Below are 25,229 nucleotides of genomic sequence, written 5' to 3' on the forward strand. Positions count from 1 at the left end.
CACACTCAATGGGAGAAATGTCAAAGAATTTGTGATCATCTTTTAAAACCATTACAATCCTACTGGAAGATCCTTTAATAAAACACTGTATAGGCCATGTGCCCTGGCTCTCATAAGAGCCAAGTATAACGGGAAGAAAAGGTATAAATAACCTGGTATTGCTGGGGACAAATCTGGGCTGGGGACAGAAAAAGGAAATATTTTGCTACAAGTTCCTTGTCTTGCCTATGATTCCTGGTACAACCATGGAAACACTAAACAATCAAAATTGTACTGCCAAGCAAATCTTTTTTTGTGGGTGGGGTTGGGGGGAACAATTTGCACGGGATGGAAAAGAGAAGTAAGGCAGGGAGTCTTCATTCTCTAACCCTGTAGTCAGTGAGCATTAAGTATCTTTTTTTATTAGGACTAATAAAATAATATGTTATATTTATTTGTATATTGCTTATAATTTTCAAAGGCTTTCATATAGGTTATCCCATTTGATCTTGGCAATAATAATGTGGGATTAATATTATTAACATCTTTATGATACAGATGAAGATACCAAGGCTCAAAGTCAATAATTTCATTGCCAAAGTCTCAAAAAGATTATAGTAAGTACCAGGGTAAATCAAGACCCAAAGTCCAGAATTCCAAAGTGTGGGACAGATACCTTGTTACAGTCATCAAATATTAATTCTAGATTTGAGGATTTAAATCCCATGCATTCTGGTGACATATGCTCAAAACCAAGCAGAGAAAGGAAATCTAACAATATAAAAAGAAACATGAGTCAGACTTTTGGTCAGCTCTGTGGTGACGTTAAGACACAAGAGTGGAGTGATTTGATTCATAAACTTGCCTTCTGCAACAATACCATGGAGCAGAGAACCAGCGAATTTCCTCACTACAAATCAGTGTAAGATTTGCACGTTTGAAAAATTTAGACTGTACTGAGTTGTCTTAAATGAAAAATGAAAGTCTCTTGCCACTCACCTCCACAACACCCACACTCCACACCCATTACCCAGAAGATGTATTAATAGTTTGTTTTTAAGTTATATTGTTGATTACCACTGAATCGGTATATGTAATATACTTATATTTGTTTTTCTTGATTAACAGTAAATATTATCTATTGACTCATCACAATAAAAAATTAGGAATGGTTTAAATTAATGAGTTCAACACAGAATGAAATATGGCTTTTGGCTATGAACAGTCTCAGCCTGCAGCTAATAATGAGTCATTTTTTGTGGTAACATAACTTGGTGGCTATAACCAATATTTTTCTTATAGAAATATCATAGGCTAGGCACAGTGGCTCATGCCTGTAATCCCAGCACTTTGGGAGGCTGAGGCGGGCAGATCCCTTGAGCCCAAGAATTTGAGACCAGCCTGGGGAACATGGCAAAATCCTGTCTCTACAAAAAGTACAAAAATTAGCTGGACGTGGTGGCATATGCCTGTGGTCCCAGCTATTCGGGAGGCTCAGCTGAGCCCAGGGAGGTCAAGGCGACAGTTAGCCGAGATCATGCCACTGCACTCCAGCCTGGGTGACAGAGTAAGACTCTGTCTCAAAAAAGGAAAAAAAAAAAAGAAAGATCGTAGCTCAAAGCTTAGTAATAATTTGGATTTAGATACAGATGAATTCCTCCAGGAGATGGAATATTTCAGTTCACATCATGGCTCTGCTTTCAATTAACTCTGTGACTGTGAACAAATTACTTAACTTCTCTGTGCCCTAGTGTCGTCTCTTTAAACAGAAATAATAGCTATCAGGCCAGGCGCGGTGGCTCACGCTTGTAATCCCAGCACTTTGGGAGGCCGAGGCGGGCGGATCACGAGGTCAGGAGATCGAGACCATGGTGAAACCCCGTCTCTACTAAAAATACAAAAAATTAGCCGGGCGTGGTGGCGGGCGCCTGTAGTCCCAGCTACTCGGAGAGGCTGAGGCAGGAGAATGGCGTGAACCCAGGAGGCGGAGCTTGCAGTGAGCCGAGATTGCGCCACTGCACTTCAGCCTGGGTGACAGAGCAAGACTCCGTCTCAAAAAAAAAAAAAAAAAAAAAAGAAATAATAGCTATCTCACAGATCTGAAGAAGGATGAGTTTAAACCATGTCTTTGAAAATGATTCGTAAACACAAAGGAGGTTTTGCTTTAGCCATCTCTATTATTCCAGGAGGCTGGTGTTGGGCAAACAGGGCAGAGAGGTTGGGCCACAAGGTCGAGAATCCTCATACGGTCCTGCTATTTCTCAGGTTTTGAAGCGGCTATGTTGTCTGGAGTATACACCTGAGGTTCATCACATGCCAGGAAGATTTAGGACACGGACACACATGAGAAGTTTAGGAGCGGAGGTTTAAAAGGCAGAAGAAAAGAGAAAAAGAAACAGCTTCCTCTACACAGGGAGGCATCTCCGAGCAAAAAGGACCAGCTGGTGGTGAATGCACCAAGTTTTATAGCTCAGTTTGAAAAGGTGGTATCTGATTTACATAGGGCTCACAGATTGGTTGGATCAGGTATGACATTTACATAGTGTGCCAGGAAGGCTGGTCTCCCCACCCTAATCTTCTTATGGAAATGGACTTCCCAGTTGACCTGCGCCATCTTGTCTGCTCCTTACACGTTGCTGGCAGAGAAGGGAAGATGGAACCTCTATTTTGAAAATGCCTAGTCCTTAGTTCCTGCTAGCATGCACCCATGCAAGCTCTCAGCTTGCAGGCTGCTCTTTGTTAGAAAATTATTTGGGGCTGCTTTTCATGAAAAAGAAAAGCCTAGGAGGACTCCCATGCCCTTATTATCTGCCTAAGTAATCCCTTCTTAACTCTTATGTCAGTTTCAGCCCCTAAGATATCTGATGGAATGGAAGTGCCAGGAGGAGTGGAAGATGAACCAGCAGTTAGGTTAGCAGTGTCTGTCTCTCATGTATCCCAAGAATGACAGTTTCTAAAGCAAAAGCAGAAGCTGGAAGCAGCAGAAATAGATGCCTTTTGCCATTGGTGGTAGCAATTGAGGCACCACTCCCTTGGCTTGGAGCAGGACTGAGGTACCTGATATAGGGACAGGGAATGTGATGGGAGAAGCCTATAAGTGTAGGCATCAGTCGTCTAACTCTTTGAAGATCTGTCCTTTCTGTTCCTAGAACTAGATCCTGGGACAGAAGAGCAGAAGGGGAGAGATGGCTACAGATGGGCCTATGTCATTCTCTTGGGTGACTACTACAGTCCCACAGCGTGAAAGTCATATAGGAGAGCTCAGACCCCAGAAGTCTCTACTCTTTCTCTGCTCTCTTCAGGTTAGTTTTCATTCTCTAAAAATGATCTTTCATTCACTGATTCGTAGACACACAAGGAAAGTTTGTCCTCAGGCCAGGTGCAGTGGCTCACACCTGTAATCCCAACACTTTGGGAGGCTGATATGGGAGGGTCATTTGAGGTCAAGAGTTCGAGACCAGCCTGCCAACATGGTGAAACCCCCAACTCTACTAAAAATACAACAACAACAACAACAAATTAGCAGGGCATGGTGGTGCAAGCCTGTAATCCCAACTACTCGGGAGGCTGAGGCACAAGAATTCCTTGAACCCGGGAGGCAGCGGTTGCAGTGAGCCAAGATTGCACCACTGTGCTCCAGCCTGGGTGACAGACAGAGACACTGTCTCAAAAAAAAAAAAAAAAGTTTGTCCTCTAATTAATCTAAACATTTCCATGAGAACGCATCTGCTAGAGTTCCCTTTGAGAGACAGTACTAGCTGGATTTCCTAGGCTGACTAAGAATTCCTAAGCCTAGCTGGGGAAGATGACTGAACCCACCTTTAAACAGGAGGCTTGAAACTCAGCTCACACCTGACCAATCAGGTAGTAAAGAGGGCTCACTAAAATACCAATTAGGCTAAAAGCAAGAGGTAAATAGTCAAATCATCTATCATCTGAGGGCACAGGGGTAGGGGTAGGGACAATGATTGGGATATAAACCCCAGGCATTCGAGCAGGGAGGGGCAACCCTTTTTGAGTCCCCTCCCCTTGTGTGAGAGCTCAGTTTTCACTCTATTAAATCTTGGAACTGCACACTCTTCTGGTCTGTGTTTCTTCCGGCTTGAGGTGAGGTTTCGCTCACCGTCTACCACTGCTGTTCGCCGCGGTCGCAGACCCACCGTTGACTTCCACCCCTCCAGATCCGGCAGGGTGTCCGCTGCGTTTCTGATCCAGCGAGGCACCCATTGCTGCTCCCGTTCAGGCTAGAGGCTCGCCATTGTTCCTGGGCAGCTAAGTGCCCGGGTTCGTCCTAATTGAGCTGAACACTAGTTGCTGGGTTCCATGGTTCTCTTCCATGACCCACGGCTTCTAATAGAGCTATAACACTCACACATGGCCCGAGGTTCCATTCCTTGGAATCCGTGAGGCCAAGAACCTCTGGTCAGAGAACAAAAGGCTTGCCGCCATCTTGGGAGCTCTAAGAACAAAGACCCATCGGTAACACCTTGTTGAGAGCAGCATTTCACAATTCTGAAGTGCACTCCCTTGTCAGACCACAGGCTTGTTCATGGTGGACTTGAGCAGATTAGGTTTTTTGTTTTTTTTTTTGACGGAGTTTCACTCTGCCGCCAGGCTGGAGTGCAGTGGCGCTATCCCCGCTCACTGAAACCTCCGCCCCACGGGTTCAAGCGATTCTTCTGCCTCAGCCTCCCAAATATCTCGGATTACAGGTGCCTACCACCATGCCCAGCTAATTTTTTGTGTTTTTTTTTTTGTTTTTTTTTTTGTTTTTTTTTTTTGTGACGGAGTCTCGCTCTGTGGCCCAGGCTGGAGTGCAGTGGTGCAATCTCGGCTCACTGCAAGCTCCGCCTCCCGGGTTCACACCATTCTCCTGCCTCAGCCTCCCGAGTAGCTGGGACTACAGGCGCCCGCCACCACGCCCGGCTAATTTTTTTTGTATTTTTAGTAGAGATGGGGTTTCACTGTGGTCTCGATCTCCTGACCTGGTGATCCGCCCGCCTCGGCCTCCCAAAGTGCTGGGATTACAAGCGTGAGCCACCACGCCCGGCAATTTTTTGTGTTTTTAATAGAGATGGGGTTTCACCATGTTGACCAGGCTGGTCTCAAACTCGACCTCAGGTGATCCACCTGCCTTGGCCTCCCAAAGTACTGGGATTAGAGCAGATTAGGTTTTAATTGTGCTATGTGCTGGATAATGGACAGCATTATGTGAGATATGGTTGGTATGAGGAGGGAACAATTGTGAGGCACTCCTCAAGATTTGCAGATGAGAACGAGAATCACTTGAACCTGGGGTAGGGAGGATGCAGTGAGCCAAGATCCCGCTACTACACTCCAGCCTAGGCGACAGAGCGAGACTCTGTCTCCAAAAAAAAAAAAAAAAAAACATTTGCAGATGAGAGAATAAGCCACTCTCTGAAGGTTATTCTAGCAAGAATTCAATGCAAAGGAATCAATTATCTGTTGGAGTAAACTAGGAGGCTGTAAATGAGCAAAGAGATTGGGCCCCTCGGAGATGCTCTGTGAGTATTTTGGGGGAGGCAGGACTGTACTAAAGTTGTAATTTAGTAAACAGAGATCAAATCAGTTTTTTCTGGAGAAAGACATGAGAACAAAAACCGGTAGTTATGTCATTTTATACAGATAGTAGGTACTATCATTTGAATACGGCCCCTCCGAAATTCAGATGTTGCCAAAGTGATAGGATTTTTGTTTGGCTGAGACAGGGCCTCACTTTTTTGCTCAGACTGGAGTGTGGTGGCATGATATCGGCACACCACAACCTCCATCCCCAGGCTCAAGTGATTCTCCTGCCTCAGCCTCCTGAGTAGCTGGGATTACAGGTGCACACCACTACTGCCTGGCTAATTTTTGTATTTTTAGTAGAGACGGGGTTTCACCATGTTGGCCAGGCTGCAATGTGATAGTTTTAAGAGGTGGGGCCTTTAAGTGGCAAACAGGCCATAAGCGCTCCCCCTCAGGTTTGGGATTAAGTGCCTTAAAAGGAGATCGAGACCACGGTGAAACCCCGTCTCTACTAAAAATACAGAAAATTAGCCGGGTGTGGTGGCGGGCGCCTGTAGTCCCAGCTATTCGGAGAGGCTGAGGCAGGAGAATGGCGTGAACCCGGGAGGCGGAGCTTGCAGTGAGCCGAGATCGCGCCACTGCACTCCAGCTTGGGTGAGAGAGCGAGACTCCGTCTCAAAAAACAAAACAAAACAAAAGAGAAGCGCAGTATTTGGTTAATTTACCCTTCCACCTCCCCTCCAGGGGATGAGGCCCTCACCAGACAACCAAACCTGCCAGCACCTTGATCACGGACTTCCCAGCCTCCCAAACTGTGAGAAATAGATTTCTGTTCTTTTTAAGTTGCCCAGTCTAAGGTATTCTGTTACAGCACACACAAACTAAATCAGTAGGGCATTAATCTTTTGTGCTTGGATCCTACAGCTGTCTGTCCTTGCTAGGATTGCAGGTGGACCCAGAAGTCTTAATCAAATTAGTTTTCTATGTTGTATTTCCGGTTAAGGTAACTTGAATAATCAGGCCACCTGACTGTTTTATTTATTTCTGTAAATTATTGTCACTTTCTTTATATTTTTAAAATTTATATTAAGAAAAATTTCAGGCTGGGCGCAGTGGCTCATTCCTGTAATCCCAACACTTTGTGAGACTGAGGAGGGTGAATTACCTGAGGTCAGGAGTTCAAGACCAGCCTGGCCAACATGGTGAAACCCTGTCTCTGCTAAAAACACAAAAAATTAGCTGGGTATAGTGGCTTATGCCTGTAGTCCCAGCTACTGGAGAGGCTGAGGCCGGAGAATCGTTTCAACCTGGGAGGCAGAGGTTGCAGCGAGCCGAGATCACTCCATTGCACTCCAGCCTGGGCGACAAGAGCAAAACTCTGTCTCAAAAAAAAAAAAAAAAAGAAAGAAAGAAAGAAAGAAAAAAGTTTCAAACACACAAAAGCGGAGAAAATAATACAATGAATATATATATAATTAATACTGTGAAATACCCTATAACTAGATTTAATCATTATCAAGATTTTCCTACACTTGCTTCACTTTCTCCCACTTTTAAAAACTAAACTAAACTATTTTAAAGAAAAACTAATTTACAGAAACAACTCCATTAATAGGAACACTTTTCAAAAGAAGACATACATGCAGCCAACAAGCATATGAAAAACAGCTCAACATCACTGATCGTTAGGGAAATGCAAATCAAAACCACAATGAGATACCATCTCACACCTGTCAGAATGGCTATGGCTAAAGTAAAAACATAATAGGTACTGTCAAGGTTGTGGAGAAAAAGGAATGCTTATATACTGTTGGTAGGAGTGTAAATTAGTTCAACCATATGGGAAACAGTGTGGTGATTTCTCAAAGATCTAAAAACAAAACAACCATTCGACCCAGCAATCCCATTACTGGATATACCCAAAGGAATATAAATCATTCTATCGCAAAGACACATCCACATGTATGTTTGTTGCAAGACTATTCATAATAGCAAAGACATGGAATCAACGTAAATGTCCATCAGTGGTAGACTGGATAAAGAAAATATGGTATATATACACCACGGAATACTATGCAGCCACAAAGAAGAGTGAGATCATGTCCTTTGCAGGGACACAGATGGAGCTCGAGCCCATTATCCTTAGCAAACTAATGTAGGCACAGAAAGCCAAATACCACATGTTCTTACTTAGAAGTGGAAGCTAAATGATGAGAACACATGAACACAAAGAGGGGAACAACACACACCGGGGCCTACTGGAAGGTGGAAGGTGGGAACAGGGAGAGGATCAGGAAAAATAACTAGTGGGTAGTAGGCTTAATACCTAGGTGACAAAATAATCCATACAACCACCCCCATGACAAGAGTTTACCTGTATAACAAACCTGCACGTGTACTCCTCAACTTAAAATAAAAGTTAAAGAAAAATTTCAAACATACAAAAGTATTCTAGGTTTTTAAATAAGTAAAAGGAAAAAAGTGAAGAAAATAATATAATGAATATATATAAGGTATAATGAATAGTATGAAATACCCTATAACCATGTTCAATCATAATCAAGATTTTCCTACAATTGCTTCACTTTCTCCCACTTTTATAAACTAAACTATATAGCCGGGCATGGTGGCTCACACCTGTAATCCCAGCACTTTGGGAGGCCGAGGTGGGCGGATCACCTGAGGTCGGGAGTTTGAGACCAGCCTGACCAACATGGAGAAACCCCATCTCTACTAAAAATACAAAATTAGGCGGATATGGTGGCACATGCCTGTAATCCTAGCTACTCAGGAGGCTGAGGCAGGAGAATCACTTGAACCCGGGAGGCAGAGCTTGCGATGAGCCGAGATCGCACCACTGCACTCCAGCCTGGGCAACAAGAGCGAAACTCCCTCTCAAAAAATAAAAAATAAAAAATAAAAATAAAAAAACTAAACTATATTAAAGAAAATCCTAGACCCCTCCCCTCTGCCATGGTGTAAATGTTTCTGTCCACCAAAATTCATATGTTGAAATCCTACCCTACCCAGGTGATATTAGGAGGTGGAGCCTTTTTGGAGACGATTAAGTCATGAAGACAGAGCCGTCATGAGATAAGTGCCAAGACCCCAAGAGGCCCCTAGCCCCTTATACCATGTGAGAACAGAGGGAGAACACAGCCATCTCTTAAGCAGGAACCAGGCCCTCACCAGACATGGAATCTGCTGGCACCTGGATCTTGGACTCTTCAGCCTCTAGAAATGTGAGCAAAAAATTCCTGTTGTTTCTAAGCCACCAGGTATATGGTATTTTGTTGTAGCAGCCCAGGCTGACCAAGATAACCATTCACTTTAGTGTGGATCTCTAAAACATATGAACACTTTCTTGCATACTCACAATATTTTCCTTTGTATTTACTAGTTTTCATAAGCTAGGTTAGTGGGAGATGAAGGCACTCTCAGGCTGTTAATAAAATCTAGTTTCAGATTCTGATTTCACAATGAACTTACCAAAGTGAAAGCCACTTTGCGAGGACTCTTCTGATCACCAGGATTCCTCTGTCTGAACATGTTTTAATGATTGAACAACAATCCAGGCCCCCCTTGCTTTTCACATGTATAAGTCTATACACACTTGTGTGCACATGCATTCATCATGCACACTGATATGGTTTGGCTCTGTGTTCCCATCCAGATCTCACCCCGTTATCCCCATATGTCAAGGACAGGACCAGGTGAAGGTAATTGGATCATGGTGGCAGTTTCCCCCATGCTGTTCTCATGATAGTGAATGAATTCTCATGACATCTGATGGTTGCATTAAGCATCTGGCATTTCCCCTGCTTGGACTCACTCTATCCTGTTGCCCTGTGAAGAAGGCACTTGCTTTTTGCCTTCTGCCATGACTATAAGTTTCCTGAGGCCTCCCAAGCAATGTGGAACTGGGAGTCAATTACACTTCTTTCCTTCATAAATTACCCAGTCTTGGGCATTTCTTCATAGCAGTGTGAGAACAGACTAATACACACACACAAACACATGCAAAACCAAGGGAAAAAATGAAGTAGGCTGGGCCCAGTGGCTCACGCCTGTAATCCCAGCACTTTGGGAGGCCGAGGCCAGCGGATCACCTGAGGTTAGGAGTTTGAGACCAGCCTGGCCAACATGGTGAAACTCCGTCTCTACTAAAAATACAAAAAATTAGCTGAGTGTGGTGGCATGTGCCTGTAATCCCAGCTACTCAGGAGGCTGAGGCAGGAGAATCGCTTGAACCCAGGGGGCGGAGGTTTCAGTGAGTGGAGATCACACCATTGCACTCCAGCTTGGGCAACAAGAACAAAACTCCGTCTCAAAAAAAAGAAGTAAACCCCTTCTTAAGCCCAGTAAATCTGTTTAAATCTTTTTTTTTTTTTTTTTTTTTTTTTTTTTTGGAGACGGAGTCTCGCTCTGTCACCCAGGCTGGAGTGCAGTGGCGCAGTCTCGGCTCACTGCAAGCTCCGCCTCCCGGGTTCACGCCATTCTCCTGTCTCAGCCTCTCCGAGTAGCTGGGACTACAGGCGCCCGCCACCACGCCCGGCTAATTTTTTTGTATTTTTAGTAGAGACGGGGTTTCACCGTGGTCTCGATCTCCTGACCTTGTGATCCGCCCGCCTCGGCCTCCCAAAGTGCTGGGATTACAAGCGTGAGCCACCGCGCCCGGCCTCGTTTAAATCTTTTAAAAAGCATAACTTGAATTTACTGTCACAATTCTGGTAGGCTGTTGAGATGAGTGGATATGCTACCTACACAAGAGAACACAAAATGCAAAGGTTAACATCTATGATGGCCAATTTTTTTTTTTTGAGATGGTCTCGCTCTCAAGACCTAATTAGAGTCAGAAACTTGATTTTTTTGGCAGCCTGAGAGAGCGTTTATCTTCCACTAACCTAGCCTGCAGTGAGCTGTAATCATGCCAGGATGGAGTACAGTGACTCAATTATAGCTCACTGCAGCCTCAACCTCCCAGGCTCAAGTGATCCTCCCGCCTCAGCCTCCCAAGTAGCCGGGACTACCACATCCATATGCTGCACCACCATGTCCATATGCTGGCCAATTTCTAAAAGTGGCTTCAAAAAGAGTAAATAGAACATCAGAGATATAGGAAAGTATCAGCTTCTGGAGAAGGGAACTGAAAATCGTAAGGTACCACAAACAGGCAGTATTTCATGCCAGGGCAAAATTCTGCTGGTTTTGCCTCATCATTCCTATCTTGCTGTGTAAGAATCTCAATATCTTCCCCTGCCTTCCTCCATCATACTCATGTGCCCAGGGGAATGACTTCACAGGAAGTTCCTTCCTTTCCCTTCCTTTCTCTTCTTCATCCCTACCCTAACCCCCCAACCCACCAATGCCTCTTCCACTAACTCCACAATGTCTTGATTTTAAAAACTAGGGACATGTTTCTTTGGTCTAAGACATGTTTAGCACATAGCATAGCACAGACTCTTTTTTTTTTTTTTTTTTTTGAGACAGAGTTTCACTCTTGTTGCCCAGGCTGGAGTGCAATGGCACGATCTCGGCTCACTACAACCTCCACCTCCTGGGTTCAAGCGATTCTCCTGCCTCAGCCTCCCTAGTAGCTGGGATTACAGGCATGTGCCACCACGCCCGGCTAATTTTGTATTTTTAGTAGAGACGGGGTTTCTCCATGTTGGTCAGGCTGGTCTTGAGCTCCCTACCTCAGGTGATCCGCCTGCCTCGGCCTCCCAAAATGCTGGGATTACAGGCATGAGCCACTGCGCCTGGTTGGTATGCAGACTCTTAAGGAATATTGAATGGATGGGTGGATGGATACATGGATGGATAATTACTGTTTTCAATACAAGGATAATACTTCAAGACCTACCCAACTTCTGATGGAAGTGCAACATGACATTGAGGGGCCGTTGGCAAAGCTGGGTAACTGGTCATAACAACTGGCTGTACACTCAGGAGGTTGGAAAAGTAAAAATATGACATACATACCCTCCCCACCACCATTATGAACCAACAAGCATAAGAAAGGAGGAAAAATGTCAGAGTGAAAAGACAATGGGCACCTGACTCATACAAACCTGATGCAAATCTTGATTCCTAACTGTGTGACTTAGAACAAAATACTTATAAAATTTCATTTATTCCATGTACACAATGGGAACAATAGTATCTACTATGCAGGATTGTTATAAGGATTATATTAAACAGTGGGCCGGGTGTGGTGGCCCACACCTGTAATCCCACACTTTGGGAGGCCAATGTGGGTGGATCACTTGAGGCCAGGAGTTCAAGACCAGCCTGGTCAACATGGCAAAACCCTGTCTCTACTAAAAATACAAAAAAATTAGCCCGGCATGGTGGCGCATGCCTGTAATGCCAGCTACTCAGGAGGCTGATGCCCAGGAATCCCTTGGACCCGGGCAGTGGAGGTTGTAGTGAGCCTAGATTGCGCCACTGCACTCCAGTCTGGGTGACAGAGTGAGACTGTCTCAAAAAATAATAATAATTAATTAAACAGTGTATGTAAGGTTCCTAGCACAATGGGCTCAAAATATTATAATTTTTATTACATGACAATATTTATTATCATTTAGAAATTTATAAAGGGAACCTGGGAAATTATGGTTCATTTGTGAAACAGGCAAGCTAAATAAATAAAATTAATTTCAGAGAAGACTGTCAAGATATCTTTAAAGAGAAATTTGATAAATTTTTGTGAGGTTTTTACATTTTTAAGTGGTTAAAAAAATGGAAAAGTAGATAAAGAACAGCTTAATATTATTCATCTAGAAACCTTAATAAAACCTTGGACAGGTTTCCAAAGGACAGGCTAATAACAAAAGTTGCATGAAAGTGGAATGTTTTGTGAGGCAATAAGGAACTAGCTCAGAAGCAAAAATAATGGGTGGGGCCTGTTGATTCAAGGTAGGGGAGGGAACTAGAGGCCTGAGTGACAGTTCCTGGGAAGGCAGTGGATATGTGAAGGGCATGGTAGTCACATCTCTAATTCTGGATTTCTCGATGGAAACTGTGCAGTTCTCAACAGAAAGATGGAGTCCTGTGCACTTGGGAGAATCTGGGCAAGTGATATTTGGGTGTCAGGGACTCTCATAGGCATCAATGCCCCCAGGCAGCAGGCTGTGGCCTACTGGGGTGCTTGTTGACCACCTATTCTGTGCCAGGCACAGTGCCAGGTGCAGAAGATACAGTGGTGTTCAAAGATACAGTCCTTCACTCTCTTGGAGCTTAGAGTCTAATGAGAGTTAGTAGCAGCCATTAGTCAAATAATGCCACTAATGAAGACAACATTACAAAGTGAAACATGTAACAAATTGACTCATCTAGACTTGGGGCATGATGGGTGCCATGGAGGAGAGTGGCTCTGGAGAGCTTACCTAATTAACTAGCTAAAGGAATGAAGAAGAAAGGTATTCCAAGTGAGGAAACTGCACATGAAAAGGCCTGTGCTCAGAACCCCAGAAAACACAAGTTTAGTGCACCTACAGCTCAGAGGAAAGAGGCAAATGCCTGAGCTAAGAGTGGAGGCATGGAAGAGGTTGGAGACACAATCAGATTTCCATTTTGAAAGGTCCAGTGTATTTTCACAGGAGCCACTAAGAGGCTTGAACAGCCACAAGCAAGCATTCTGGTGGGTTCCGGGATCCCAGCTACACCCGGCCCAAATGAAGGCAGTTGCGTGGTATAAATACTGGTATAAATATTGCTGCCTTAACAGTACATTTGAGGGCCAGGCACCGTGGCTCATGCCTGTAATCCCAGCACTTTGAAAGGCTAAGGCGGGTGGATCACTTGAGGTTAGGAGTTCGAGACCAGCCTGGCCAACATGGTGAAACCCGTCTCTACTAAAAATACAAAAATTAGCCAAGCATGGTGGTGGGTGCCTATGGTCCCAGCTACTTAGGAGGCTACTTGGGAGGGCAACAGGGTGAGACTCTGTCTCAAAAAACTAAAAAATAAAAATATATAAAAGAAAATAAGCCAGTTGCTGTGGCTCATGCCTGTAATCCCAGCACTTTGGGAGGCTGAGGTGGGTGGATCACGAGGTCAGGAGTTCAAGACCAGTCTGGCCAACACAGTGAAACCCCGTCTCTACTAAAAATACAAAAATTAGCCAGGCATGGTGGCAGGCACTTGTAATCCCAGCTTCTTGGGAGGCTGAGGTAGAGAACTGCTTGAACCCAGGAGGTGGAAGTTGCAGTGAGCCAAGATGGCGCCACTGCACTCCAGCCTGGGCAACAGAGTGAGACTCCATCTCAAAATAAGTAAATAAATACATAAATAAATTTTTAAAAACAGTACATTGGGAAGTGAGGATTGATGAAACCAAGAGCCTAAGTCTCAGGCATCTGTGCTAGGAAAGGACATACTAACATGTGTAAATGATCTGGAGGACAGCCTATGAGATAAAACCTCTAACAACACTTCTACACAGATAGGTCTAGATCAGGGGTCAGCAAGTGCTAGGCCAAATTGCGCCAGTGCCTGATTTTGTACAGCCTGCAAACTAAGAATGGTTTTTACATTCTTAAGTGGTTGAAAAAAATGGAAAGAAAACTAATATTTTGTGACACATTAAAATTATATGAAAGTCACATCCCAGTTTCCATAAATAAAGTTTTATTGGAACATGGCCATGCTCATTTGTTTATTCTCTCTTTGGCTGCTGCTACAACAGCAGAGTGACTGACACCTGAGGACTGCTGCAAAGCTAAAATTATTATTATTATTATTATTATTATTATTTTTGAGATAGAGTCTTGCTCTGTCGCCTAGGCTGGAGTGCAGAGGCGCGACCTCAGCTCACTGCAAGCTCCGTCTCCCAGGTTTACACCATTCTCCTGCCTCAGCCTCCCAAGTAGCTGGGACTACAGGCGCCTGCCACCACGCCCGCTAATTTTTTTTATTTTTAGTAGAGACAGGGTTTCACCATGTTAGCCAGGATGGTCTTGATCTCCTGACCTCGTGATCTGCCCTCCTCGGCCTCCCAAAGTGCTAGGATTACAGGCGTGAGCCACCACGCCCAGCCCAAAATTATTATTTTTTAAAAAGAACAAGACGCAGCATTATTCAAATACTGAATTATATTTTTTCCAAGTCTTCTTAATTTGTTTTGAAATGGATCATCTCTTGCCAAACAAAACTACAGAATACATCTTGTGTCTGTCACACATATGCCTACTCTCTGTTTTGCTAAGAAAGAGGTGTTTAATCCTCTTTTCTTTCCCACAGAGAAATGCAACAACTGCTACCATAAGAAGAGCTGCAGACCAATAGTGGTGGAAGTGAAATTATTTATTATCTGGCCTTTTACAGAAAAAGTTTGCCAATTCCTGAGCTAGATAATCAGAAGAGCCTATAAATCTGACCATGTGATGTGACAATTGACAAACGAGCTCTCGTGGGAGCAAGTGCAAAATAAGGCACTTTGAGATAAAAATATCCAAACTATTTACAAAAGGAAGACAGGCCTATGAGCTTTGAGGTCACAACTCAGGACTAAACACAACTGGGAGAATTAAAGTTAGCTAGAGTAGTAGTACGTGAATGTCTTCCCCTAAATTATAACAATCAGTACACAGTAGAGGGGGTTGGTTATCTGTGGGCCTCACCTAATGTGGGCCTGGGGAAAATTTTCCAGGAAAACTAGACTAGGATTTTGCACTTTCACTTAAAAATTACACATAGGAAGAGGCAGAGGTTGCAGTGACCCCAAATGATGCCACTGCACTCCAGCCCGGGTAGCAGAGCAAGACCCTGTCTCCAACCAACCAACCAACCCTTTTCTCCTTTCAAAACCTTTGTTCTAGGCTGGGTGTGGTGGATCACGTCTGTAATCCCAGCACTTTGGAAGGCCGAGGCGGGTGGATCACCTGAGGTCAGGAGTTCAAGACCAGCCTGGCCAACATGGTGAAACCCCGTCTCTACAAAAATACAAAAATTAGCCAGGCATGATGGTGGGTGCCTGTAATCCCAGCTACTTGGGAGCCTGGAGCGGAAGAATCGCTTGAACCCGGGAGGCGGAAGTTGCAGTGAGCCAAGATCGTGCCATTGCACTCCAGCCTAGGTGACAGAGGGAGACTCTGTCTCAACAAACAAACAAAAACCTTTGTTCTAGCTCTAAGGTAACTTGCCTTCTCATATCACTGGTCCTGTGAAGCGGGCCATCCAGGGAAACGGCAAAGGTGTATCCCCCAGGATTATGAAGATAACCACAACAGTAATCTACTCAGTCTCTCAGGGCAGTTGTTTAGCATGCAGTAGCTTCCCCAGCCTGACCCACAGGTGTCATTTCCACACCTGCAAAGCTGCAGAACTGACCTGGGACCTTGATGGCTCTAGCAGGGTTCTGGCCATGGGGGCCCTGCCTGGATGTGGCTGGCCTCCCTCTGGCACAACTCTGACCTCTTCCATTTTCATGTAACAGGAGTCACATCCAGAGTTCCCTGAGAAGACATAACCCAGACCAGTGTGCTGCAGGGCCCAAAAGGAACAAGGTGTCTTTCCCAAGTAAGATTCTCTCCCCATCCAGAAAAGACTCCGCCAATATCAGGGTCCCAGAACCTAGTCTAATACCCAGGTAAATTAGTCCCAGTAAACTGAAAGTCCCATGTCCTGGGAACCCCCCTCAGTCCCAAGCAAACCAGGCTGGTCACTTGCCAGACAGGTTCCTCGTTTACAATAGGCCTTTTATCCTACTGTTCCCCAGGGCTCACCTGGGGCTGCTCCACAGTTTCTGCTGCCCCAAGCCCAGCATTCAGAATATTCAGAGCTGCTCCTTCTTAGGAAGGGGAGAGGACAGCATGGGTTGAGGGGGTCAATGGGGACAAGATTGGGATCAGAGAAGATCAGGAGACTAAAGAGAAGGGGTTCCCCAGGAGCCCCAGCTGTTAGAGAGTTGGATCTAAGGCCGGGCGCGGTGGCTCACGCTTGTAATCCCAGCACTTTGGAGGCCGAGGCGGGCAGATCACGAGGTCAGGAGGTCGAGACCACGGTGAAACCCCGTCTCTACTAAAAATACAAAAAAAAAAATTAGCGGGGCGTGGTGGCGGGCGCCTGTAGTCCCAGCTACTCGGAGAGGCTGAGGCAGGAGAATGGCGTGAACCCGGGAGGCGAAGCTTGCAGTGAGCCGAGATTGCGCCACTGCACTCCAGCCTGGGCGACACAGAGAGACTCCGTCTCAAAAAAAAAAAAAAAAAAAAGAGAGTTGGATCTAAAATTCCTGTCTTTAATGTTTGCTTGTGCTTCGGTTCATACAATGAGGATTAAACAGTTACCCGAATCAGGAAAGTTTTTCAGCATTTACATTGTTTAGGGATAAGGAAGAATTACTAAAGGGAAGGCTGCCTTAAATCCTATTGTAAATGAGCAGAATGTAAATTATTCAAATATAAATAACAAAGAGGAGGGTAAAACTTTGTTGTCACTATAAAATAGCTGTAATAACTACAGTAATTTCTATCTAATTACCATGTGGCATAGGGATTATGAGACACTGCATCATGCATATCATACACCAAGCTCTTTGTGATAAGGGCAACAAATTCTGCTCCATTGTGTGTGCTCTTGTGGTCAGCTTAAAATCACTAAAGGTAGGCTGGGCGCGGTGGCTCAAGCCTGTAATCCCAGCACTTTGGGAGGCCAAGGCGGGTGGATCATGAGGTCAGGAGATCGAGACCATCCTGGCTAACACGGTGAAACCCCGTCTCTACTAAAAAATACAAAAAAATTAGCCGGGCGTGTTGGTGGGCGCCTGTGGTCCCAGCTACTCGGGAGGCTGAGGCAGGAGAATGGCGTGAATCCAGGAGGTGGAGGTTGCGGTGAGCCGAGATCACGCCACCGCACTCCAGCCTAGGGGACAGAGAAAGACTCCGTCTCAAAAAAAAAAAAAAAAAAATCACTAAAGGTAAAATTTGGCTTAGACTTGGGATTTGCTTCGGGGAACACAGGCAGTTCAACAGCAGGTGAACTTGTTACATTTGATTCTGGGAGGACCAACATAAAGATACCTCAAAAAAAAATTAACGTCATCTTTATTTGTAAGGGAATTCTGGGAAAAGTTCAAAGTACTTTGCAGGTTTTAATCTAATTAATTCTCACAATAACCCCTCAAAGGAGTTTATACAATGGCCTTCATTGTTTGAAGCCACAAGTTACTAGAGGCCACAAAAGAGTCACTTTGTCTGCAGTTGCTTCTTTGTCCTGGCTTGATTCGTAAATGTTATAATGTTCTTTGAAATAGATATAGTATAAATATGAACTATGAGTGTATTAATAATCACTGATCTTATAAGACACATTGGTATCACCACTTAAAAAAATTCCTTAGAGGGTGGGGGGTGGGGAGGGATAGCATTAGGAGATACACCTAATGCTAAATGACGAGTTAATGGGTGCAGCACACCAACATGGCACATGGATACATATGTAACAAACCTGCACATTGTGCACATGTACCCTAAAACTTAAAAGTACAATAAAAAAAAAAAAATCCTTAGAAATGGCCTTACACTCCAGCTTAAAGAAATAGAAATTTCTTTAAGGAAGAATTTAAGGTTATGGATAAACTCTCTAAGATTAAAATATTTGCATATATTTGTCCACGAGTATTTACAGGGTTCCTGCTGCAAGTATGAGATCAGATGCTATGGCTGCAAAAACAGCTTAGGATAGGAATGAAGTAACAATGTGTGGTGGAGTTCTAAATAAGTTCTAAATAAGTCAGAATGCGTCATTAATAAACCAAAGACTGGGTTTAGCAATCCTAAGAAGAGACGAACATAAGTGGAAAATTCTTTCTTTTTTGAGATAGAGTCTTGTTCTGTCACCCAGGCTGGAGTGCAGTGGCGCGATCTTGGCTCACTGCAACCTACGCCTTCCAGGTTCAAGTGATTCTCATGCCTCAGCCTTCTGAGTAGCTGGAATTACAGGCGTGCACCACCACGCCCGGCTAATTTTTGTATTTTTAGTAGAGATGGGGTTTCACCACATTGGTCAGGCCGATCTTGAATTCCTGGCCTCAAGTGATCTGTCTGCCTCGGCCTCCCAAAGTGCTGGAATTACAGGCGTGAGCCACCACTCCTGACTGAGAATTCTTGATGATTAGCATTTGTCCATACCCTTGCTTTGTAGTTTAGTTCAGGTGGCATGGTCTTTAATGTCTCTTTCTGGTAAAGTGGTAAAGGAAGATGCTTTCACATACAAAATCTCATTTGATTCTTACAGTGTCCCAATGAAATAGGTAAGACAAACATTATTTTCCACTTTTTACAGACAAGAAAATAAGCTGAACAATTATTAATATTATACTGCTAGGGGTCACAGTGAATGGATTACAAAATTAGAAGCTGAATCAGTTTCTCTGAGTTCTATTGTGGTGCTCCTGTCTATGATGAAACTCCCAATGTATTTCCAAGTTCAGCCTTCCACCCTCAACTTTAAGCTCCTCTAGCCCAGCCACCACCTCAGACTCTGGGGCTGGTATCCTAACTCCCAAAACCCCTTCTCATCTTGGACCTCCTATTCCTGCTAATTTCAGCCAGATATGCTTAGAGAAATCTATAGGAACATTTACTTTAAAACTAAGGGTCTCAGTTTGGCCGGGCGCGGTGGATCATGTCTGTAGTCCCAGCGCTTTGGGAGGCCAAGGCGGGCAGATCACCTGAGGTCAGGAGTTCGAGACCAGCCTAGCCAACATGGTGAAACCCCATCTCTACTAAAAATACAGAAATTAGCCGGGCATGATGGCACATGCCTGTAGTCTCAGCTACTTGGGAGGCTGAGGCAGGAGAATCGCTTGAACCCGGGAGGTGGAGGTTACAGTGAGCCGAGATTGTACCATTGCACTCCAGCTCAGGCAACAAGAGCAAAACTCTGTCTCAAAACAAAACAAAACAAAAAACTAAGGGAAAGCAAAAAACAAAGCTATGAAACAATGAACTTGACTAAATTTCGGTTTTGGCTGGCAGGTTGGTTTGCCTTACAGGGTACATGGGCTCTTGATCCTCTCTTTTATCTCCTCCCTGTCCAAAAGGGGGCCTTTGCCATCCTTGGGCAATTCTCTTATCTGTTTTGGGTCCTTCTCCTTCTCTTTCTCCTCCCTGAGAGGAGGTATTAAATTGAAACTCCAGCTACTCTGTCAGAGGCATTTAAACCAGAGCAACTCCATCTTGAATGGGGGCTGGGTAACATAAGGCTGAGACATACCGGGTTTCATTCCCAGACAGTTAAGGCATTCTGAGTCACAGAATGACATAGGAGGTCGGCACAAGATACAGGTCATAAAGACCTTGCTAATAAAACAGGTTGCAGTAAAGAAGCTGGCCAAAACCCACCAAAACCAACATGGGGATGACAGTGACCTCTGGTCGTCCTCACTGCTACCCTCCCACCAGCATCATGACAGTTTACAAATGCCATGGCAACATCAGGAAGTTACCCTATATGGTCTAAAATGGAGAGGCATTGCCCGACATGGCAGCTCATGCCTGTAATCCCAGCTCTTTGGGAGGCTGAGGCAGGTGGATCAAATGAGGCCAGGTGTTCGAGACCAGCCTGGCCATGGTGAAACCCTGTCTCTACTAAAAATACAAAAATTAGCCATCCTGAGTGACAGAATGAGACTCTGTCTAAAAAAATAATAAATAATAAAAAGGGGAGGCATGAATAATCCACCCCTTGTTTAGCATATGATCAATAAATAACCATAAAAATGGGCAATCAGCAGCCCTGAGGGAGTCGCCTATGGAGTCGCCATTCTTTATTCCTTTACTTTCTTAATAAACTTGCTTTCACTTTACTGTATGAACTCATCTCAAATTATTTCTTGTATGAGATCCAAGAACCCTCTCTTGGGGTCTGGATCAGGACTCCTTTCTGGTAACAACTTATAGAAGGAATAAACTATTACACTCAATGTAGTTGTGTATCACATCACTAACCCTTGTTCCACGCATTCAACAACTTTCATCCCCTCCTGAAGAAGATAAGGGGACACATTCTAAAACATCCTATAGGAACCTCCTACGGCCACATACGCCAATAGAGATGCATTCTTGGGATGGGGAATAGGCAGAATTTGAACCTCAACCAAGTAGCATCTTCTCCCATATTTCACTTTTAAAAAACTTTTCCACTTTCTTTTTGCTCATTTTCAATGGGGATTTCACAGGATGACGATGAAGTCTCAAGGTTCTTGCAAACCATTGATACATGAAACAGGGATCTCTCCTGACATGCTTCAGAGTATAGATGCTTTTCTATAGAGCATTCCATTTTTGGGCAGAAAGAAACTGAGCAGATAGTGTGGGGTAATGGTTAAGAGATTGAGCTCAGAAACAAAGCTGATCCAAATTGAGTTCTTGCTCTGTTTGCTAACTGCATGATCCTGACCAAGGTACTTAACCTCCCTGAGACTCTATGTCTTCATCTACATAAGAAATAACAGCTTGAGGCACATGTCCTCAGGACCTCCTGAGGCTGTGTCAAAAGTAAAAAAAAAAAAAGGAAAATAAAAATAAAAAAATAATAATAGCTGGCATTGATTGAACGCATACTGTGTGCTAGGAATTATGTGTGCTAAATTTTACATGCTTTACCGGCATTATTTAATCCGTAGTAAACCCTTGTGAAGTGGGTACTATTAGTATATCCATTTTATATGTAAGAAAATTGAAGCATAAAGAGATTAAATAGTTTGCCAGAGACCATCCAACTACAAGTGGTGAGGCCAGGACTCAAACACAATCTGACTCCAAGATCCATGCTTTCAATCACTACCTTCATCACAGTGATGCGGTAATGATTAAATGAGCTAATGTAAGTCAGGTGCCCTCATAGTGCCTGGCACACAAGCCTTAAGTATCCTAGCTATGATATTATTTTCAGTAGGTTTTTTTGTTTGTTTTGTTTTTTTTAATGAGATGGAGTTTTGCTCTGTCGCCTAGGCTGGAGTGCAATGGCACAATCTCAGCTCACTGCAACCTCCGCCTCCCAGGTTCAAGACATTCTCCTGCCTCAGCCTCCCAAGTAGCTGGGATTACAGGCACCCACCACCACGGCCAGCTAATTTTTGTTGTTGTTGTTTGAGACGGAGTCTCACTCTGTTGTGCAGGCCGGAATGTAGTGGCACGATCTCGGCTCACTGCAACCTCTGCCTCCAGGATTCAAGCGATTCTCCTGCCTCAGCCTCCTGAGTAGCTGGGATTACAGGCATGCACCACCAAGACCTGATAATTTTTGTATTTTTAGTAGAGACGGTGTTTCACCATGTTGGTCAGGCTGGTCTCGAACTCCTGACCTCGTGATCGACCTGCCTCAGCCTTCCAAAGTGTTGGGATTACCGGCGTGAGCCACCAAACCCAGCCCTAATTTTTGTATTTTTAGTAGAGACAGGGGTTTCACTATGTTGGCCAGGCTGGTCTCAAACTCCTGACCTCAGGTGATCTGCCCACCTCAGCCTCCCAAAGTGCTGGGATTACAGGTGTAAGCCACAACACCCAGCCATTTTTTTCAAGAGATATCTGGACCAGAAAACAAATTTTGACATAGGAAATTTTGTGTCCATCCCTTTCAACTGCCCCAAGGTATGTGTCTTGCAATTCAGTTGACAGGCTTCTGCTATTGCCTAAATCTGCATATTATGAGTTGCCTGGTTGAGAGACTAGCTAAATGGTTGGCAACCTTTTCCATCTGCCATGCAAGAAGTTATTCAGGCTGGGCTTGGTGGCTCGTGCCTGTAATCCCAGCACTTGGGAGGCTGAGACAGGAGGATCACTTCAGCCCAGGAGTTCAAGATCAGCCTGGGCAATATAGTGAGACCCGCCCCCCGCCCCGTCTCACTAAAATAAAAAATAAATAAATTCTTCAGACTAGAAAAACGTATGAAGTCTCTTAAAAAAGAATGGCATACTGAGCAATAGCTAGCAAACAGAATTTCAGGCAGTATCGAGATTATACGTGTGCACTGTTTCAAAAGTTCATTTGTCTATTATTATAAACTCTGAGTGCGTAGAAATAAGGTTGCAAATTGTAGTTACATTCCAAGCCTATTTGCAGAAGTCTATGTATTTAGCCCATTTTGAAGCTCAATGATAGAAATCATGCCACTACTCTGAGAGCAGGCTGAGGAACAAGAGCCCATGTGATAAAGGAATAAGAAAAGTGTCTTTCTTGGTATGCAGGAAAATTGATACGTAATATATTAGTTATCTATAGCTGTGTAACGAAGTATCCCAAAACTTGCCATCTTAAAACAAACATTTCTTATCTCACACAGTTTCTGTGGGTCATCTGAGAATGGCTTAGCTGGGTGGTTCTGGCTCTGGATTTCTCCAGGTTTTAGTTAGCACTGCCCAGTCTATAGTTATCTGAAGGCTTAGCTGGGACTAGAGCGTCCATTTCCAAAATGGTTCACTCACATGGCTGTTGGCAAGAGGCCTCACTTCCTCATCACACAGGCCTTTCCACAGAGCCACTTGAGTTCCTCATGGCACAGTAGCTGGCTCCTCCTAGTGCAAGTGATCCAAGTGTGAGGATGAGGAGGCAGCTGCAATACCTTTTATAACCTAGTCTTATAAGTCACACAGAGTCACTTCTGCCATATTCATTATAGGCCACAGGCAACTCATTTAGTGCAGTCCACGCTCAACAGGAAGGAAATTAAGCTCCACCTCTTGATGAGTAGAGTATCACAGAATTTGTGGATATACTTTAAAATCACCATATAGTTTTTGTTGTCCTCCCATCACTTTCTCCAGGTACCCAGTGAGAAAAATAATAAAAACAAACTGGGATGCAGAACTGCAGCCCTATTCAACAAAGCTTGCTGTAAGTACCCAAAACAATCCACGCTCTTGCCTTAACTTTTCTTAAAAACATTTATCCACTTTCTTTAAATGGAATCTTGTTTGAAGGATTTATACTAAAGAGAAAATGATCACACTCCTAAAATATTTTCTTTATCCATTTGTATCTCTCATTAGTAGAATTTCAGACAGTAAAACAAAGTGAAATTCAAAACAACTACAAAAAAACCTACTCCCAAACCAGGTGCATTCAAATATTTGGAGTTAGGAAAGCAACCCCCAGCAAGATCTCTCCTTTCAGCGGATTATTACCAGAGTGCCCTGGTTAACTGGGAAATAGTTTTCCCTTCCTGGTCTAGGGAACATGGAATCTCTGATCTGGGTTTTCCTACCTTGATTCTCGTGGCTGCAGCTCTGTAGAAATATGATGGGCATTTAAATCCGAGGAGTCATATTTAAAGGAGTTGATTTCTTGCAACTGAGGCATACAAGATTCTAAAGTGCCATTTCAATCTTCAGAGGAAAATGATGTTTCATGTGACTTTTTATTGTATTTTTTGTAACTTGAAATTTGGTAATACATGTAGACTGTTATAAAAATACAACATTCATAAGCGCTGGATAGGCCAGGCGTGGTGGCTCACGCCTGTAATCCCAGCACTTTGGGAGGCCGAGGTGGGCAGATCACGAGGTCAGGAAATCGAGACCATCCTGGCTAACACGGTGAAACCCCGTCTCTACTAAAAATATAAAAAATTAGCCGGGCGTGGCGGCGTGCGCCTGTAGTCCCAGCTGCTGGGGAGGCTGAGGCAGGAGAATAGCGTGACCCCGGGAGGCGGAGATTGCAGTGAGCCAAGATTGCGCCACTGCACTCCAGCCTGGGCAACAGAGTGAGACTCGGTCTGAAAAAAAAAAAAAAAAAAAAAACGCTGGATAGGCCGGGCGCGGTGGATCAAGCCTGTAATCTCAGCACTTTGGGAGGCCGAGGCGGGCGGATCACGAGGTCAGGAAATCGAGACCATCCTGGCTAACACGGTGAAACCCCGTCTCTACTAAAAATACAAAAAATTAGCCGGGCGTGTTGGCGTGCGCCTGTAGTCCCAGCTACTCTGGAGGCTGAGGCAAGAGAATGGCGTGAACCCGGGAGGCGGAGCTTGCAGTGAGCCGAGATTGCACCACTGCACTCCAGCCTGGGGGACAGAGAAAGACTCCGTCTCAAAAAAAAACAAAAAAAAAACGCTGGATAAAAAGGAGTTTGCCCTACAGTTCAACTCAAGTAGAAGCTAGGGACTGGACCTTTAAGATGAGCTCTCCTGACAATGTTGTTGTTTTTAACCTAATTTGACTCAATCCAATTTGAGAATATGATGAAAGCTAAAAGGCTTATCCCAGAAAATATACACGTCCTCAAAATTTTGCACATAAGTTTAAGGCCTCCCAAACTCCCTAAAACCCACTCAGAAAATCTAGATTAAGAATCTCTAAAACAGCCAGGTGTGGTAGCTTATGCCTGTAATCCCAGCACTTTGGGAGGCTGAAGTGGGTGGATCACTTGAGGCCAGGAGTTTGAGATCGGCCTGGCCAACATAGCGAAACCTCGTCTCTACTAAAAATAGAACAATTAGGCTGGGCGCAGTGGCTCACGCCTGTAATCCCAGCACATTGGGAGGCCGAGGCGGGTGGATCACCTGAGGTCAGGAGTTCGAGACCAGCCTGGCCAATATGATGAAACACCATCTCTACTAAAAATACAAAAAATTAGCTGGGGGTGGTGGCAGGCGCCTGTAATCTCAGGTACCTAGGAGGCTGAGGCAGAAGAATTGCTTGAACCCTGGAGGCAGAGGTTGCAGTGAGCAGAGATCGTACCACTGCACTCCAGCCTGGGCAACAAGCGCAAAACTCCGT

The 25,229-nt window shown here is 44.4% G+C and overlaps 1 long non-coding RNA gene and 1 other non-coding gene across 3 annotated transcripts in view; both read right to left on the reverse strand.

The window, feature by feature from the left end:
* The window catches only part of LOC134736848 (uncharacterized), a 43,967-nt gene extending 20,942 nt beyond the window's left edge, over nt 1-23,025 (reverse strand). For both annotated transcript variants that reach the window (XR_010121239.1, XR_010121240.1), the window contains exons 1-2: nt 22,938-23,025; nt 15,841-15,965 (exon numbers count right to left, since the gene is read on the reverse strand). This is a non-coding gene — a long non-coding RNA (uncharacterized lncRNA). The remainder of the gene's footprint in view (nt 1-15,840; nt 15,966-22,937) is intronic.
* Nucleotides 14,677-14,804, reverse strand: LOC129483763 (small nucleolar RNA SNORA41). Its single transcript, XR_008658260.1, has one exon. It is a non-coding gene; the product is annotated as a small nucleolar RNA SNORA41 (small nucleolar RNA).
* Nucleotides 23,026-25,229: the final 2,204 nt, after the last annotated feature.

Source organism: Symphalangus syndactylus, chromosome 5, assembly GCF_028878055.3.
Source record: "Symphalangus syndactylus isolate Jambi chromosome 5, NHGRI_mSymSyn1-v2.1_pri, whole genome shotgun sequence".
NCBI classification, from domain to species: Eukaryota; Metazoa; Chordata; class Mammalia; order Primates; family Hylobatidae; genus Symphalangus; species Symphalangus syndactylus.